This window comes from Tachysurus fulvidraco, chromosome 4, assembly GCF_022655615.1.
Source record: "Tachysurus fulvidraco isolate hzauxx_2018 chromosome 4, HZAU_PFXX_2.0, whole genome shotgun sequence".
Classification (NCBI taxonomy): Eukaryota; Metazoa; Chordata; class Actinopteri; order Siluriformes; family Bagridae; genus Tachysurus; species Tachysurus fulvidraco.
The window spans coordinates 8081133-8088835 of record NC_062521.1 but is presented as its reverse complement, the minus strand read 5'-3'; positions in this window follow the sequence as shown (position 1 = coordinate 8088835).

Genomic DNA, 7703 nt, shown 5'->3' with positions numbered 1-7703 from the left:
TGTTAGAAAGTGAGGTTTTGATTTCCAAAAACATCAATACTTGAATAAAATGAATAAATAAAATGAAGTGAGAATTTGAAGAATGGAGAATTTAGATTTGAATGGTGGTGGTGCTGCAACAGTTCACCATTGTCCCTAACAGTGTAATTGGATGTTACATTTTGTATACATTTTTATCTCTCTGCTAAAACTACAGATATACAGACATTAGGCTTGGTCAAAACATAGTGCTCCTTCCTGCTGCTCAGGCAAGAGAAATGAGCCTTATTGTCTGTCTTATTAAAAGCATTATACTTTTTGTATTATGTTTTGAGTTCCATATTGTTTATAAATGTCAGCAATGATCAATTATTGAAGGTCAAGCTCTGCTGAGTAGTTGGAAACCAAAATTATTTTAGCAATTTAAAACAGCTCTAAATTGTTGAGTCCTGGCCTCCACAAAACCTCTGAGAGACTTGTGTAAGTCCTGCAAGTCACAAGGTGGGGCCTCTATGAATCAGACTTGTCCAGCACATTTCACAGATTCTGGATTTTAATCTGGTGGGACTGGAGTCAGTGGTCCCCAACCCCCGGGCCGCCCAAATGGTACCGGGCCGCCCAAAGAACATTAAAATATTTCCAATTCATTTACTGTGGTGTATTTCTCTCGGTTTTGTGCGACATTCCATGGATGAGAGGTTAACCGGGAGCTGAGAGACGTCACCTAAAGCCGCACCAATACCGCGCATGCGCAAAATATCATATCGGGCCGGGTTTAGGTGACGTCTGGAGCTGAGTGGCTGCAAGCGTAGTTGCGTTGTAGCTTTGGTGGAGAGGTGTGTATCGCTCTTCTCTCTGTTCACCAGTACTTTCTCATGTTTAACACTGCTTGGTGTACATGTATATTGTGTTTGCTCAAATTTAACCCACAAATTAGCAAAAATGAGCACGAAACAGACGTCGTTAGAAAATTAGAAACTCTGCCGGTGTTCTGGATTAAAGTCATGGCGGAATACCCTGAGATTGCCACCACAGCACTTAAATCCCTATATGCCATTTCTGACATGCTATCTGTGTGAAGCGGGGTTTTCTGCAGTGACAGCAACCAAAACAAAACAATGGAATAAACTGGACATAAGCAACACACTTTGGGTGTCATTGTCTCCTATTACCCCAGATGGAACCGTCTCGTTGCAAAGAAACAAGCTCAGGGTTCTCATTCATTTAGCGTTGTAGTGAGTTAAAAAGGCATGTTTAAATACAATTAAATAAAAATTATTTATTTTAATTTAATTGTATAGCCCCCACCCCCCACCCCCATCGGTCCGCAATAAAATGATCAAACTTTTTTTTTTTTTCCGCGGCGAAAAAAGAGGTTGGGGACCACTGCTGTAGAACATTACCCAGAGCATTACATGCCATTTTCCTTGTTTCCATGGTGCATACCTGTTACTTCCCTAGGTAAGTGGTACTATATTACTTGGCCAAAATAAGCCACAACCTGGATCAAACTAAGCCTGAAAGAACCTTCCAATTAATAATCACTGCAGCGATTAATATGTTTCAGCTGGCAACAAGTTATTTTACCCTAAATTATGCAGTGAGTAGCTTTTCATTTCTTAAACGACCATGTGAGAAGACATATCCTGTGGTCATAGAAAAGGTGTTTCTCTGTTTCAGATAGGTCAAATTATTAGCTAGCATTGAGCAAAGACACCACCACTAAAATTGTGTTTCAAACTGTCCAATGCAATATTAAAACCTGGAAGGATAGTAGTGAACCATCATCTTGCTCATTTGGGATAGGGATAGATATATAGTATTTTAAATTTTAAGGTTTTTTTTTTTAATTAATTTTAAACTTTAATTGTACATATTTATTTTTATACTTATCTTTTTTCTCTCTCTTCTGTTTTCATACTTCTGTAAAGTTACCTTGAGACAATGCGAATTGTTAAAAGCTCTATACAAATAAATTGAATTGAATCTTTGAGAAAGAAACATGGTCAGAAAAAAAATATTGATAATATAACTACCATGATCTCAGATAAAAATGTTAAAAAAAAAAACAGAACATTTATTTTTGATAGTGAAAGTAAGAGCATTTCCAAACTGCACAATGAGAACTCAATGGATTGGGACAAAACAGGTAGCTTTAAAAAAAAAAAAAAAAAAACACTTCAGGCATCAGTTTGCTAGGGAGCATAAAAATTGGATGTTGGATCAATGAATAAAGTTCATGTGGTCTAATGAGTCCAGATTTACCCTGTTGCAGAGTGAAGAGAGGTATATAAAGTGATGCAACCATCATGCCTAGTGCCCACCAGACAGACCTGTGGGGGCAGTGTTATGACCTGGCTGCTTCAGTTGGTTAGGTCTAAGTTCATCAATGTTATGTGCCGTAAAAATGAGGTCAGTTCATATCAACATGAATATATTGACAAAAACAAAATGTCTTGGATTATAAATAAAGGATGAGAATAGTTATGAATTGTGTGATTAATTTGTTTATTAAATATTGCATTTGGCCAATACTGAATAAAATTTTTATCCTTAATTGCTTAATTTCTTTCCCTGTTTTTATATTTCAGTTCTACCTAAATTGGACATTAGGCACTCTTTAAGATCATGAACTTCAAGAAAGCTTTACCTGCCTGCAGGGGGGGCAAAAGTACACACATCCTTTACTCAAGTAGAAATACAGATACTCATTTTTTAAAAGACTCCAGTAAAAGTAGAAGTAGTGACTACACTCTTTTACTCAGGTTAAAGTAAAGAAGTATGGGCTCTGACATGTACTTAAGTAAAAAGTCACTGTTTCTACTACCTGTTTAGTGTCATGCTAGTAACTGGACGTCATGTTATATATATATATATATATATATATATATATATATATATATATATATATATATATATATACGTATATATATATATATATACGTATATATATATATATATATATATATATATATATATATATATATATATACACACACACACATATATATATATATATATGTGTGTGTGTGTGTGTGTGTGTGTGTGTGTGTATGTGTATATATAATTTTGGAGAGTGCTGATGGATATTTGTGTTCATCAGCCACAAGATTGTTACGAAAGACAGGCACTGATGTAGGTGAGGTAGGGTGGAATCAGCGTTCACATTCATCCCAAAGGTGTTCAGTAGGGATGAGATCAGAAAACAACCACATATAGCGGGAAATGTCAGGTGACCCAATACTTTTGGAAATATAATGTATACCAAGTGTATCACCAAGGCCATATCCCAAACTGTAGGGAGATTCCAGCTCTGTCCTTGAAAACAACTCAAAATTATTGTGATGTTTTACAAATGACAAAATTATTGTTAATTAAATTAAGCACTTCGTGTTTTTTGGGTTGACACCAGGGGCGGTTCTAGGATTTCATCTTTAGGGGGGTTTAGCCCTCAGTGAGAATTTAAAACAAGAAGAGTTCTATATTATATATGACAACTCATATAATAAGAATAGTGAAATTTCACTTTCACGGCTTTTGGTTGCCGTCTTTGCGTCTTTCCACCGATTAACGTTATAGATAAACGCCTCCAGCTCTGACTGCGCGTGCACGCTGCGCGTACCTGTGCTTTTCCTTTCAAATAAAGCAGACAGCCGAAGACGCACTATTGAAAGACTACAACACACGCGTGTAAAAGCAAAGTAAAAAAAATCACTTTTGGATCAAACTGATAAATAATTTTCTTTCCCATCGACGACATGTCCTGCATTTTAGCGTAATTTTTATTGTTTATTTATGAAAGTAAATATTATACTTATAGTTTTAGGGTGGCTGAGATCACAGACAGGGGGGCTGAAGCCACCCTAAAAAGGGTCTAGAACCGCCCCTGGTTGACACAATTCGCAACGCATTCGCCAGGAATCCTTTTTGACGCCGATTATTTCAAACATCTCCCTCATATATGGCCATGGGTGTTCAGGAATGTCCTTGTTGTTAGTTATTTTAACATCGGTGCCTCCCTCTGAATTAACATTAGCCATTCCTTTTGTAGGCGTGCTGCTCATTGTTAGCTAACCTTAGACTATGTAAATAGCCAGTAAATAATACAGTACACCAGTCACATGGTGAAAAAGCCGCACAATGATAGGCTGATAGGCTGTAAAAAGCACTCATTGAGAAGAAATAATACTAAAAGTAACGAGTCCGTTTTGAAAATGTAAGAAGTAAAAAGTACAGATATTTGTGTAAAAATGTAATGAGTAAAAGTAAAAAGTTGTCAGAAAAATAAATAGTGGAGTAAAGTACTGATACCAGAAAACTTTACTTAAGTATAGTAACGAAGTATTTTTACTCTGTTACTTCCCACCTCTGCCTGCCTGTGATAGTGACGCCTCCCTCCCAGATGCGATGAGCGACTTCTACGCTTGGTTTGAGGTGCAGAACAACATAGTGGCAAAGAAGACCATCCCTTCCCCCAAAGGATCAGGTATTCTGTCTATCCATGGCCGACATGAGCAGAACTCAGACATGATGCGGAATTAACCCAGAGAAGGCTGCTGGTCCAGACAACATTACTGGGAGAGTGTGAAGAAAAGCTAGCAGATATCTTCACTGACTTCTTCATTTCCCTGAGCAGCGCTGTTGTTCCTACCTGCCTCAAGACAAACACCATTGTCTCCATGCCAAAGAAGTCTACAGTGTCCTGCCTCAACGACTATCTTCCCGTTACATTTACACCCATTGTAATGAAGTGAAATTGAAGTGACATATGGCTAAGTATGCTGACCCATACTCAGAATTCGTTCTCTGCATTTAACCCAAGTGCACACACACAGCAGTGAACACACACACCGTGAACACACACCCGGAGCAGTGGGCAGCCATTTATGCTGCGGCACCTGGGGAGCAGTTGGGGGGGTTCGGTGCCTTGCTCAAGGGCACATTAGTCGTGGTATTTCCGGCCTGAGACTCGAACCCACAACCTTATGGTTAGGAGCCAAAAGCTCTAACCATTAGGCCACAAATTCCCGCAAGTCATGCTTTGAGAGGCTCATCATGAGAGACATCAAGACCCATTTATCACACTCACTGGACCCCATGTAGTTTGGGTATCGCCAAAAAAAAAATCGCTTCATGTTTGCCCTGTCTTTTGTCTTGCACTGTTTGCACCAGGTAGCACAGATGCACTTTATGTGTAACTTATTAAGCCGTTAGCTCTGTGTTGTTCTATGTAGCCCTGTCTTTGTTCTATGCAGTGCCATGGTCCTGGAGAAACGTTGTGTCATTTCACTATGTACTGCATATATGGTTGAAATGACTAAAAAATGCTTCTTGGTCTGACTTGACTTAAACCAACCTTAGGACAGCACCTATGGTGCATCCACTTGCCATGTTAAACCTTATGTGATTAGGCCAGTGAGGACTTCTGGCAGTGGGATATCCTGGCTGCATAGCACGGTAAACAGCCAGCTTCTACTTCAAAAACTGTCATCACATTTGATTAATTTACTAAGTGTGTGATGTGGCGTATTGTAATTTAATTATGATTTGTGAATCTATTTTTTCTCCCACCCCTAATACAGTGCCTCCCTACTTGCCCCCAAAAAGAAAATTTATGACATTTAAAGCATTCCAAAACGTAATGTTTGAATTAAACAAAACATATTAAATTATACAATGATATATAATGATATACAATGAGGTTAGTAGCCTTATTTTCCTGAGATTTAATTACACAGAATTTTTGATGAATTCATTATTTTATAAAATGTCATAAATCCGGGGGGCCCCTGGCACCATCTCAGTGTCCCCAGTTTGAGAACCACTGGCCTAGACTACTTGTTCTGAGTAGGTGTTGTCAGTGAACAGGCTATAAAACTGTTGGCTAAGTTACAGACAATAATGAAAAACTGATGCTGATTATATGGGAAACATTCTACAATAACAAATGTTGGTGTACAGATGTCACAGTGCTGAATAAATACTGCAGCCCAAACCTGGAATCACTGTTCATTGTAATGTATTGTCATTTTGGCAGTGTTTCTTTAAGTGCTACTTAGGCCTCCGTAGTTGATGTTATGACTCCTCCTACTTTTGCATATGCGCGGCAGTACTGAATAAAGAACCAAACACGTCTTATTACTGAAACTGCGTGTCAGTAGCATTACTTTACATGGTGTCAGAAGTCTGTCAGGAACAGATAATAAACAGAGTATGGCATCATCACAGTTTGATCACCCTAAGATCGACTGGGATGCTCCAGATTTGTTCCAAGAGTATGAAAGATTTCGGAGCCACGTCACATTCGTGTTTGACAGCCCGCTATCGGAGCAAACGGCTAAGCAGCGTGCAGGCTGGCTGGGCACATGGATCGGTGAGCAGGGCAGAGAGATATATAAGACGCTACACTGGGGCGAAGGTGAGAAAGATGACCCGTCTAAAGTCCTGGACAAGTTTAGTACCTATATAAGGCCGAGGAAAAATAAGAGAATAGCCAGACACCGATTTAAACAAAGAAAACAAGGAGTCACGGAAGGTTTTGATCACTTTGTGAAAGATTTGAGACTTCTGCTCATGGATTGCGAGTTTGGTGATCCAGATGATATGTTAATCGATGCAATAATCGCAGGTGTCAGAGAAAAGCGCGTCCAAGAGAGACTGTTAGACAAAGGGGAAGATTTAACGCTACCAAAAGCAATTGAAATCGCCCAGCAGTTTGAACTGTCACAGAAGCAAATTAAAATTGTCAGAGAAGAAGAATCTCAGGTGCAAGCAGTGAAGATGAAAACAAAATACCAAACAGCAGACAAGAAAACATTTCAGAAAAATCAGACAAAATTTGTGCAGAAAGACATACATGCAAACCGACCAACAACCTGTCCAAGTTGCGGCAAAGACCAACGGCATAAGTGGAATCAAGGTAAATGTCCAGCAAAAGGCTCTGTATGCTCGTACTGTCACAAACCGAACCACTGGGTGGCAGTATGCCGAAAAAGATCAGTAAACGCAGTCAGTGTGCAGATGCGATCAGAATCAGATGATGAGATGCTGAGCATAAATATCACACAATCAAATGAGCACAGTGATGACAAATGGACAGCAGACATTGAAATTCTGTCTCAGAAGGTGCCATTCCGAATTGATACTGGTGCAAGATGTAACACATTGACTTTAAGTAGTTATCAGGCACTCCTGCATGATGGTGAGCTCAGATGCTCTAATCGAGTGCTGAAGTCCTACTCTAACCACAAGCTGAAGCCTATAGCTGCGGTTGACCTTCTGGCTAAAAATAAGGATGCTGAGATTTTAACAGAATTTGAGATTGTGAACATCTCTCAGGAAAATGTACTCAGCGGTGCGACAGCAGAAGCATTAGGCTTAGTTATGCGACTTGATGCATTGCAGCCTACTAACAAAGGAAATAAGACGCATTACGGTCATACGACAACGGAACAAAAAGTGCCAACTGGACTAGACAATTACCCAGAGCTGACTCACACTACTGGAACTTTACCAGGCAAATACACAATTAAAATTGATCCTGATGCAAAAGGTGTAGTTCATCCTGTCCGCCGTCAACCAGCTGCGCTGAAAAAGAAAATAATAGAGAAGCTACATGAGATGGCTAAAGAAGGATACATCACAAAAGTCAGCCAGCCGACTGAGTGGGTGAGTTCAATGGTAGCAGCTGTCCGTAACGGCAAGATAAGGATCTGCATTGACCC